Consider the following 12455-nt stretch of genomic DNA (forward strand, 5'->3'; position numbering starts at 1 on the left):
GAAGTAGGGAGGGAAAGGAGGAAGGTGGAGTGGTTGAGAGTTTAGGGGGAGGAAGGTTTGGTAAGTGAAAGAGGGGGAAGCGGAGAGGGGGCAGCGGGGATCATACGTAAACTATATTTTCTTTTGTGCACTGATGTTTTGTATTTATATCCATCAAATTCATGTTTATATTTTATTATATTTGAAAATAATAAAAAACAATAAAAAAAATGTAAATGTTCATTTGTTCAAAATCTTAAATCTCCGAAAGTTCTTCACTGATTGCTTTGAAATTTTGACACAATGTTGCATTCGAATACGCGCGTGTTTATATATACCTACTATTATATAGATGTCACACCTGTGACAGGTAAAAACATGCTTTTTTTGAAAAACAGCACCATCTGTTGGACGTAAAAGCAACACACACTACAGCAACATTAACCAGACTGAGCCACAGCAATGCGTGGCCGGGTACAGCTAGTAATTCTCTATATATTCATTTAATTTAACAGAGAAAAATTCTCTTAATTCAGGGAAACATAAGGACTGTTTTACTCAGCAACAACTGGATTAGAAAGAATAGCACGAAAAAAATGTACCATAAATGAATATGTTATTATATAATATAACCCGAGGTGATTAAAAATGACAAATATGGAGATGTTACCTATTTTCATCAGAATGCAGGTTCACTGATGACAATGACTGTAACATTGTGTGGTTACTCACTGAACTCATGTTGCTATGGTATATAGTTGATAATTCTAAATACCCTTTTGTGCATTGCTTAATTTTCTTATCACTTCTACTTTGTTTATCGGGGGAAGTAGATAGTTAATCTAGCTTTCAGACATATGTCTTTCACTACAACTTTGCTCCATACAGAATCTCCCTACACAGAGATTGTAAAATAACAATATCCAACAAATTTGAGAGCTCTGAGAAGGGTGGGAAAGTCAACCTCCTTAAGCTGTGGTTTGATGCCTCAGAAGCTACTGTATGTATGTTTAATTTTTGGAAAACAGGTAAGGAAGGAATAGAATGTTAATTTTGAAAAGTTAAGAGGCTATATGGACTTGAAATAATATTTCCCATGGGATGTTCAAATTTTTACAAAAGAATATATTAAGATTTTGAAAATTGTAAGAAATCTTCTCATGGGAAATTTTTATTGATTGGAAAATAAACAGATGATAAGAGAAGACCTGAAGACTGACTACAGGAAACTAGAGAGAACTAATGATTATAAATACCAGAGAAAAGACCCATTAATACAATGGAGCTATTTACAAATGAAATCAACTAATGTCTTAATATTTAAAGGGGGACATACAAATAACAAATAAGAGTAATTGGAAAGTCTTCTTATCTTGGATTTATAAAAGGGACATGTTAACTTAATAAAGCTGTTTCTGAGAAGAGACAAAGAAAAAATGGTAAGAAATCAGCTGGTGGAACATTACCTCATAAGATTAAATATTTTTAAATAATAATTTTATTGAAATTTAAAATTAAAGATAAAAAACTCATATAAACTAAGAAAAATATAAACAAGAAAAATTGTTAGGTACAAAATGGGAGGGGGGGAGGAAGGGAAGTGAAAACGGAGTAATATATAAAAAAGAAAAACAAAAAAATAATTTCCTCCCTCAACACAAGTATAAACATTTCCAATAGCTTAATATCTTTTCTAGTATTTCAACCAAAATTCTATTCACTCCAAATCTCATCTTTTATCTGCTGGCAAATAATAAACCCCATCTTTCAATTTCAGTCAAGGAAAGTCCATAAACAGCTACTAGAAATAACTACTATATTATAAATTTTGATAATTCATTATGGAAGAATTAGTGGTAAAAGAAAACCAGGTCACCAAAGAACATGATGACTGGACACCAGCTAAAGCAGTGAAGGCGAACCTTTTAGAGACCGAGTGCCCAAACTGCAGCCCAAAACCCACTTATGTATCATCGGGTGCCGGGTGGGCGTGGCCAGTTGGGTGGGCGTGGCTGGTTGGGTGGGCATGGCCCATTGGGTGGGCGTGGATGCGGTGGTAACGGCAGACTGGGTGGGACTAAAAAGTTCAATCAATCAATTCCAACTTTGAGAGATTTTTTTCCATGAGAAGTTGAAATTGATTGATTGAACCTTTTTTTTTTTTTGCACATGGTGGTGGAGGCCTAAAGCGAAAAGGTTTTATAAAACCTAGGACTGGGGCGACGGCGCATGTGTCCACAGAGAGGGCTCTGTGTGCCTTGGCACGCGTGCCATAGGTTCTCCACCATGGAGCTAGAGCATAGAACAACTCAAGTAGTGCAAGATCGGAAAATGTGGAGAGACTTGGTGCACAGAATCGCCAAGAGTCAGACACGACTGAAGGATATCATAATCATCATCAAACTTTAAATAATAAACTTTATAAACTTAAACAAATACATCAATTTCATAACTCTGTCCTGTACTTTACACAATGCATTGTCTTTTTCTCTTAAACCAGGGGTGTCAAACTGCCGGCCCACAGGCTGGTTGCATCATGCGGAGGCCGCGCCCACCCCAGCTCCGGCAATGTGAAAAGTGTCACAATATGTCACGACATGTCACATGACGTAGTGAGTTTGACACTCGTCTTAAACTCTTCTTCCCTTTTCATATCTTGTATCTATAAACAAATATTAGAAACCTCATCAAACTTAATCAACAAAAAATCCATTAAGTATTACTAGAAACATCAAATTGAAAATATTAATCTTTAATCCTTTCAAATGATGCCCCACAAACTAATTTATTGTCTTCTCTTCATCTTCTATCAACCATAATATCATAGCTTATCACTTTCTCTAAACTACAACAAAATTTTCTTTCCCTGTCTTATTCGTAAACCAATCTTTAAAGCTTCATCATTCAGTCCTAATCAAAAGAAGAAAAAAACACCATTAAAAGCTGTTAATAAATAGGCCCACTTTATAAAACTTAGTTTTAGTTCTAAGGCTCTTGATTATTTGTTTAAGATAATGTGCCAAAAATAGATTTCTTCTAGCTTTTCCCAGAAATGTCTTCATGAGTATACACATCTCTTTTGTAAACCTAAAGAAAAAAAAACCCTATCCTAGTCACTTTTCTGAGTTAATATCCACATAACCAAGTCATGCTTCTGGCTTATTATTTATTTTTTAACTATTGAATCCTCAATCATTTCATGTGTTGGTCATGTGTATTGTTATATCTTCGGTTCTTTAGGCATTGAATGAGGCAGAGTTTTGAAACAGCAACAAGTTTATTAACTCAGAACAGAAGCAGCCCTAAAGGCTGCTGCACAGCTATTTATACAGTTAGCCTCTAGGTGGCAACCAATAGGTTTAAAGTAACGGTTTCCCGCCCAAATCTCATTATCAGCTTGGAGACAGCCACTCTGGCTTTCAGTAACAGGAACTGTTAAACATACAGCAATGTAGGTCAGACATTAAGCAAGTGATTTAAAACAGTTATGGCCAATACATTACATGTATGATTATCAATATTGTTCTTATATCACTAATGGACCAATCATTTCCTTCACTTTTTTCTTGTTTTGTACATGTTGAAAGAAGCTTTTTTTTGTTATTTTTGACTTTGGTTGCAAGCCTTAGTTCATTTTGAGCCTTAGCTTTCCTCACTTCATCTTTGCAGGCTTGGGCTATTTGTTGATATTCTGACTTAGTTATGTGCCTTTTATTATGTCACTTTTCAAAATTTCCCAAGCTTCTTGAGTTGTTTTCCCCTTGAGGATTCTCATCCATGGAATCCTTCCCAAGCCCTCTCTAAGTTTATTGAAATTAGCTCTCTTAAAGTCCAAAACTCTAGTTTGACTGTGTTCTATTGCTTGTGCTTCCATAATGTTGAATTCCAATATTGCATGATCACTTCCTCCCAAGGTTCCTGTGGCTTCAACACCTTCTATCATTTCATCTCTGTTAGTGAGAATTAGATCCAAAATGGCTAATCCCCTAGTTCCCTTCTCTACTTTTTGGGAGACAAAATTGTCTGCTAGGTTTGCAAGGAATCTGTTTGATCTTCCACTTGGTGCAGAGTTTGTCTCCCAGTTGATGTCAGGGTAGTTAAAGTCCCCCATTACTAGTGTGATGTGCTTCCTACATAGCTTAGTTAGCTGACTAGTAAAAAGTTCATCTATTTCCTCTGTTTGGTTGGATGGGCTGTAGTATACACCTACGGTAATGTCATTTTTTTCTCCTTTTATATTGACCCAAATGCATTCAAGACAGTTTTCATCATTGTTGTGCTCTATTTCTGTAGAGATGTAGTTATTTCTTACATATAGAGCAACTCTGCCTCCTCTTTTATTTGGTCTGTTTCTTTTAAATAATTTAAATCCCTCTAGCTGTGTGTTCCATTTGTGGATTTCATCCCACCATGTTTCCATAATGGCAACAATATCATATCTGCCCTCATTAACATGAATTTCTAGTTCACCCTGTTTGCTGTTCATACTCTGTACATTGAGAAGACAGAACACATAAAACACCCTTCCTAGTAATTTCACTGCAATCACTTTTTTTTTTTACATTGAAGTAGACTTTCCACTCCTTTAAGGCTGATATACTAGGAAAAATTGTTTCAGGGCTGTTGTTTTCAGAGAATTAAAGCTTCAAAAATATTGCCTAATGCCTTAATCATTATACCAAACTGAATCTCTTTAAAAATAATTGTTTGGCTTCCTTTCCTAGGGTTCAAGAGAAAGGAAAACAAATTAAGTATACAAATTTAACAATTTATCACCTTCTTTGCAGGGGCAAGTAGTTCCAAATGCACATCCTGGGGAAAAAGGGCTGAGTTTTTAAAATCCAGAGAATGTTTGGAAGTGACTCTGAAAAATGCCACGCTGATTCATAATATAATTGTGTCACAATTCTAAAATCATATGGATCTTTAATCATATAAGAAGGAAGGTTGCTGGAAGAGTGGGCTCATTAACCTCTTCCAAGAATTATAATTTCTTTAGTAATTAATAGTGATAAGTTAGCATATTTCTCTTTTATATGTAAGCTTTCCATTTAACCAAAGCAAATGTTGTGCTAATCCTAACTTTATTTTTCTTGTTTAAATAAAAATATTACATAATTACAAAAAAACCTTTAAAACCATTTAATTTTCAATAATTTTCTATATAAACATTTAAAGCTGGAAAGAAGAAAAAGTATTTTACTTTTGGAGTATTTTAAAAGTAAAAAATTATTAATTTTTTTAGATAGTTCTTGGATTCCATCAGTCCATGGAAGCTCCCTCAAACATTGCCCCAAATCAATATAAGAAGACAAGATAAAACAAGACAATTCATCATGTGCCATGTTGAGGGACAAATGAATCTCTCCTAAACTTTTCTTCATAATCCATTTAAAATACTATTGGCTCATCTGACCGCTCGCTTGTGTTCTTGGAAAGAGGGAGTTAGCTTCCTCCCCATTTGTCCTACAATCACAGGGGCAATCCACACAGGGTATCCAGTAGATTACATTGGGAGTATCTCCCACCGCCAAACAATCATTACAATTCATAATTTGTCCTTGTAGGATAGCTTCTGGGTGGTGTCCCACTTGCAGATCTTAGAAGCTACAGTTTCCAAAACTGTCATGTAGTTGGTTTTGTACCTTGTTTTTTCCGTTTTCTCCCCACTGTGTTGCACAGACATCTTCTAACAAATGCTTATTATTTATGTAAGTACCTGCTCTCCAGTTCTTTAGCTTTCTGAGTATTGCAGTACTGCAGTACAGTATTGCCATATAGTGTTCTGATGCAACTCTTTAGGTGTAACAATGATTACTGTTGAAATTCAGAATGCATGGAGTGGTGGCCTTGCGATAAACTGATTTCTAGGCTTCCATCTCATTTGTTGACAAGCACATCTAAAAATGGCAATTGTCTATATAATGTATTGGCCACAACTGTTTTAAATCACTTGCTTAATGTCTGACCTACATTGCTGTATTGTTTAACAGTTGCTGATACTGAAAGCCAGACTGGCTGTCTCCAAGCTGATAATGAGGTTTGAGGTGGGAAACTGTTACTTTAAACCTATTGGTTGCCACCTAGAGACTAACTGTATAAATAGCTGTGCAGCAGCCTTTAGGGCTGCTTCTGTTCTGAGTTAATAAACTTGTTTGCTGTTTCAACACTCTGCCTCGTTCAATACCTAAAGAACCGAAGATATAATAGTGGCGACGAGGGTGGGATGTGCTGCTTCATTGAGAGAGCTTGAAGTCACTAGGGGGCGAGGTCAGCACAGAGCCTGACAGGAACTACGTTCCCCCCCTCAGTCTGCCAGCAAGCCACACTAGAGACCACCATGCCCTAAGGATCCGTCCTAGGGACTACACAGAAGCCAGCAGTTCAAGGCTTTGAACGAAGAAACAAACCACCATGGCAAAGGTCGGGAAGCTCGAAGAATTCAAGGTAACTCACCCGGAGAGATGGGCGTCCTACATCTCCCGCGTCGAAAATTACCTCCGTGCCAATCAGGTCGCCGAAGATGGATTGAAGGCCGCGACACTCCTCTGCATGTGCGGCCCTGCCACCTTCGACATTGCAGAGAATCTGGTTACCCTGGCACCGCTCAAGTCGGTCACCTATGCGGACTTGAAAAAAAAAGCTCCGAGACCACTTCGAGCCCAAGTTATCCATTATAGCATGGAGGCATGCTTTTGAGCAGCAGGAGCAACAACCCGGTAAGTCTGCAACAGAATTCATTGCTGCTCTTCGTCAAGCATCCTGACTCTGCAATTTCGTGGATTTGGAGGAGAGACTACGAGACCGCTTAGTCTGCGGACTCCAGAATCAAGAGCTCCAAGAAAAACTGTTCGCTCCTGTTCGCTACAGGAGGCCTTGAAGGAGGTCATGGTGGATGAAGCCGCTGGAGGGGCTGTTAAAGCACTGTGGCCCTCTAAAAGTGCGCCAAGCACCGAAGCCATCCACCATGAGGACATCAAGCGGATGGAAGACACTGACTCAGACTACGAAGTCAACCAGCTACAAGAGCACCCAGAGAAGAGACCACAGCCAGCTGAGAAGGCAGTTCCATTCCTTAGATGCATGGGCTGCGGAGGCCGACATCAACGCGCGGATTGCCGATTCTGAACTGCAACGTGCCGGGCCTGTTGCAAACCAGGCCACTGCCGAGGTCGTCAGAGGGACCGCCCGAAAGAAGACGCATTCAGGAGAGGTACCGGGGCCCTGGGTCAACACCGAGTAGGATTCTGCTCCAGCCAAAGGAGCTTATTCCGCACTGGTATCCATCGCCCCCTAAAGCAGAAGCTTCAGGGAGTTCCATGCAAAATGGAATTGGACACAGGCTTAGCCATGTCCATCATTTCACAAGGAACATTCAGGCACCTATGCCATCGTAGCAACAGATGGGCCAAGCTGTGGCCGTCTAATCTACTACTCACAGATTTCCAAAACTCCCGAGTGGCGGTCAAAGGCGAAGCCACACTTTGGTGGAATTCAAGGGGTTCAAGGGGCCACTAGATATCATAGTGGTGGAAGGCTAACGCATGAGCCTCATAGGGCTCGATTGGTTTGATGAATTGGGCATTCAAGTAACCGGCATTCACCGAACACAAGCAGCAGATCTGTCTGCAGTCTGCCAAGAGTTCGCGGATATTTTCAGTTCTAGTCTAGGGGAGTACAAGGGTTCTCCAATCACCCTCAAGCTTGATCCTATGGTAACTCCAATTCGGATCAAGCCTCGTAGAGTGCCTTTCGCTTTAAAACCCAAAATCGATGCAGAGCTGGATAAGCTAGTGGAACAATCGGTATTACAGCCCATAGACAGTGGGGTATTGATCAGCTGCGTCGGAGGCTAGCGAACCAGTCGCTGGCTCAGGCCTCTCAAGAGGGCCGCATGCAAGGGCTGTTCGACAGCGGGCCAACAGAGGAGCTTGCACGCTCCAACAGAACTCTTACTCAAGGAGACGGGGAAAAGGCCGTAGGAGAGCTTCCCCCAGACAGACCGTATCCGCTGAACAGGACCGGTAAACTGCGCTGAGGGACAGCCCTGCAGACTTTGCTGCACGATTGGACTTTGGTTTGGGCCGACTGGGACTGGCTAGTCAAAAGGACCTGAATCAACCTGACTTCATGAACCTCAGAGTCCTGGTCTACCCAGCCGGGCAGGTGAGCGGGTAGACCGGGAGACCCCTGCAACCCCTAGACGTTCAGAATGGTCAAGAAGGCCCCCTAAATATCTGCAGGACTATATCCAGCAATTGAGAGTTTGAGCCATCTAGGGGGAAGGGGTGTAATGTATTGGCCACAACTGTTTTAAATCACTTGCTTAATGTCTGACCTACATTGCTGTATTGTTTAACAGTTGCTGTTACTGAAAGCCAGACTGGCTGTCTCCAAGCTGATAATGAGGTTTGGGGCAGGAAACTGTTACTTTAAACCTATTGGTCATCACCTAGAGGCTAACTGTATAAATAGCTGTGCAACAGCCTTTAAGGCAGTTTCTTTTCTGAGTTAATAAACTTGTTTGCTGTTTCAACACTTTGCCTTGTTTAATGCCTAAAGAAATGAAGATATAACGGTCTACCTGTTTTTTCTCCATTGTGAACTGTATGTCCGGGAAGATGGAGTTCATTAAGGCAGGGGTCTCCGGGCTGTGGGCTCTTGGCTAGTGGCCTGTGGAAACGGCTGGCTGGTGTGCACACATGTGGGCGTGCATTTCCCCCCTCACGCTAGCGCCTGTGGCTGCGCATGCATGCAGGTGCAAATGGGAATGCTAGCGTGGGGTGGGTGTCCACAGCCTATTTGCACATGCACCGCTAGCCTGGGCAGTTTGCGTGGCCTGTTCACGCATGCGCAAATGGGCCACTAGCCGCTGTGGGGGGTGCGAGGCCATTTGTGCATGCGCATGGCACCAGCGGGGCTGCTAGTGCTGTGCCATTGTATGTGACCCCTTGTGTGCGCGCATCCGTGCACGCACACCAATTTTGAAGCTGCTCTCCTTCCCTCTGGTCCTCGAGCCCGGAAAGGTTGGAGACCTCTGCAGTAAGATATAAAATACTTTCAGTGCATTTCTCTTGATCAATCTTATTATCAGACATTATATACACGTTTTATTTCTGATAATGACTTGCATAGTATTGAGTAATAGTAAACAAAAATAACAGAAGATTAAGTATACTTTCTTGCTTAGGTCTGACTCTAGTCAGGTTCTCACTTGTTTTTTCTTGGCTTTTCTTTAAACTGGGCCCATAACCTGTTGTTTAAAATATATAAATTATCGCAGCCTTTTTCCTGTTTTCTTCTTGTGACAAACAGGACAACAAACATCTGACAGTGGTTTATCAAAAGAACTGTGGTTTAATATACAACATGAAACAACATTCAGGGAGCATACAGAATGCAAGGCAGTCAGTTATATACAAATGGTTCAAGAGAGTTAAAGATTCCAACTTTCATTTCCCTCAGACACAATCTCTTAAAGGGACACTACCCCTAAAATACTTTGCTGACCTATTCTCCAAACATCACTTCTGCCGGTCAGCTACTAAATTATAATTACTTTGACATCTTATTACATAAACATCCATTCAGACATTACATACGTTTTATCTCTGATAATGGCTTGTATAGTAGATAAGATAACCTTTATTGTCATTTTTTTACTGTGGGCACAACAGCACACACCAAAAATGAAATTTAGTTGCCCACTCTCAAAGTGAAACACATACATAACATACACCTAAACATACTATATACAACGTATGTATAGACCCACACCCCTACATATACATATATTTATAACAAATAAATATTAAATACTATCCATCTTGAATATATAACAGAAGGAGGATGCTTGAGAGTTTACAAGGTTAATACTGTATGGAATGAAACTATGGCTGAATCTGGATGTTCTGCTATGGATACCACGAAGCCTCCTCCCAGAAGGTAACAAGGAAACAGGTTATGAAGAGGACGTGTAGTGTCCCAGATAATCTTACGGATCCTACTCAAGCAACGCTTCTATGCTATGTCCTGGATGGAAGGGAGGGAACTGCCAATGATCTTTTTGGCCATTCTCACCACTCTGCACTGCCTTCTTGTCTGAAGCAGTGATGCTTCAAACCAGATTCTGATGCTGTATGACAGGATGCTCTCGATCATCTGTAGAAAGTGGTCAGGAGAGGGGAAGGAAGATGTGCTTTTATTACACAACGCAGGAAATGCAGGTGCTGCTGTGCCCGCTATACCAGTTTCTCACTATTGAGCGACCAAGCCAGCCTACTCGTTAGCTGCACACCCAGGAATTTGATGCTGGTAACTATCTCCATAGGTGAATCATTTATGCACAGAGAAGTGTCGCTGTGCCTGCCTTTTCTGAAATCGACAATGATCTCTGGTTTTTTTGGTATTTAAAACTAGGCTGTTTTCCTTACACCAGTTCACCAACCCCTCAACCTCCTTGTGATAAGCTTCCACCTTGTCATCATGAGTAAGGCCCACTACTGTTGTATCATCTGTGAACTTCACAATGTGGTTGGTGGCAAACCTAGCACAACAGTCATGTGTCAACAGAGTAAACAGCAAGTGGACTTAGGACGCAGCCTTGGGAAGAACCTGTGCTCAAGAAAATGGTATTAGAGGTATTTGTTCCAACTCGCATATATTGGGGCCTGTTGGTAAGAAAATCAAGAATCCAGTTGCACAAAGGAGTGTTTAAGCCTAAAAGGCCCAGTTTGTCTACTAGATGCTGGGGAATGATTGTGTTAAACGCCGAACTGAAGTCAACAAACAACAAACGCACACGAGTATTTCTTTCCTCTTAGTGCTTCAAGCTCAGATGGAGGACGGAAAAAATAGCGTGCTCCATAGAGTGATTTGGTCAGTAGGCAAACTGAAGCGGGTCAAATGCTGGCGGGAGGCTAGATACAATAATGTCCTTTATCAGCTTCTCAAAGCATTTTATAATGGTGGATGTCAGTGCAACCGGACGGTAATCGTTGAGGCCTGTAATTGTGGACTTTTTTTGGCACTGGCAAGATGATGGCTGTCTTAAAACACGATGGGACCACTGCCTGCTGCAATGGGAGATTGAAAATATCTGTGAGAACACAAGCCAGCTCATCTGCGAATTCCCTAAGAGCACGTCCAGGGATGTTATCTTGGCCTGCTGCTTTCAAGATGTTAACTTTCTGCAGTGTTTTCTGGACAAAGATGACATCAAAGCTTGGCATTTGCTCGTCAGGATGGGACACAGTTTTCCTAGCAGGAGTGCTATTTGATGCCTCAAATCTACCAAAAAATGTATTCAGTTTGTTTAGGAACTCTGTGTCATCCTTGCATCTCGATGGAGTCACCTTGTAATCCGAAATGGTCTGGATTCCTTTCAACATTCGCCTGGTGTTTGTTGGGTCCTGAAAGAATTCTGAATTTTCTGGCAATGTGTTTGCTTTGCACCTTTTATGGTACTTTTTAGATATGCTCTGGCTGAATCGAGTAATAGTAAAAAAAAATAACAGAGGATTAAGTATACTTTTTATTTAGGTCCTTTCAAAGTGGGAATATTATAAAAACAATCAGTTTGTGACTATTTGAACACTGGACTTTGTTGGTCAATTCCTGGAGGACTTACTGTTAATTGTTCCTCAAAAAAGATGGCAAAACAATAATCCACCAATCAGGATTTTGTTTAAGCATTTTCAGGAGGATCAAGTTCCCTCCAGAAATTTTGCCATTTTCAAAATGGACAATTAAATTCATTACATCTTGAGCCTGTAAAAAAAAAAGAATCAGGGTTTGTTGCATATATACTAGAATCTCTGGCTCTGGTTTGAAATAATGCATTCTAGTGAATATCCCAGCTCTTTCGTGATAATAAATTCTATATTCTGGGACTTGAAGACATAGAAGAAATAAGGGGCCATAACATTCTGTCAATTTTTGGCTGAGTGACTAAATCACTCTGCCCTACTCTATCAGTTGACCAGCCTGCTTCTTCTTACTTGGGAGAACCTTGTATTTCCAGGAATAGGTATCATAAAATTGTGAATAATTTTTAAATTATGCAACAAGACTACAGATTTCAGATCAATCCAGTATCTTTCACAGCTCCATTGTTAATGGTTTATCTTTTGTATTGATCAATTAGGCATTTCTCACTCAATTTTACATTCTATAGTTTCTTTATTCAGCAGATTAAAACTGTTTATCATGAAACTGTAGGTGTTTCCAAGTCAGGGTTTTATTTGTAAAATGCTTAGAAGGAAGTATTTTGGGGGGCAGATGATCCAAAAGTAGTATTATATATCATTTTTACTAGTTACATCTTTTCATATTTCTGCTTCTGTCACTTTTACTACACACTCACATACATGCAATCCATTCACGAAAGTGAGAGTAGCTGCAGAGGTTAAAACTGGTTGGTAGCATTAAGAACCTTAAGTGTGAAAATATGCTAAACTCTCTCCAGCAACAATTGT

Source organism: Protobothrops mucrosquamatus, unplaced genomic scaffold (assembly GCF_001527695.2).
Source record: "Protobothrops mucrosquamatus isolate PMUCROS unplaced genomic scaffold, P.Mucros_1.0 scaffold_177, whole genome shotgun sequence".
Classification (NCBI taxonomy): Eukaryota; Metazoa; Chordata; class Lepidosauria; order Squamata; family Viperidae; genus Protobothrops; species Protobothrops mucrosquamatus.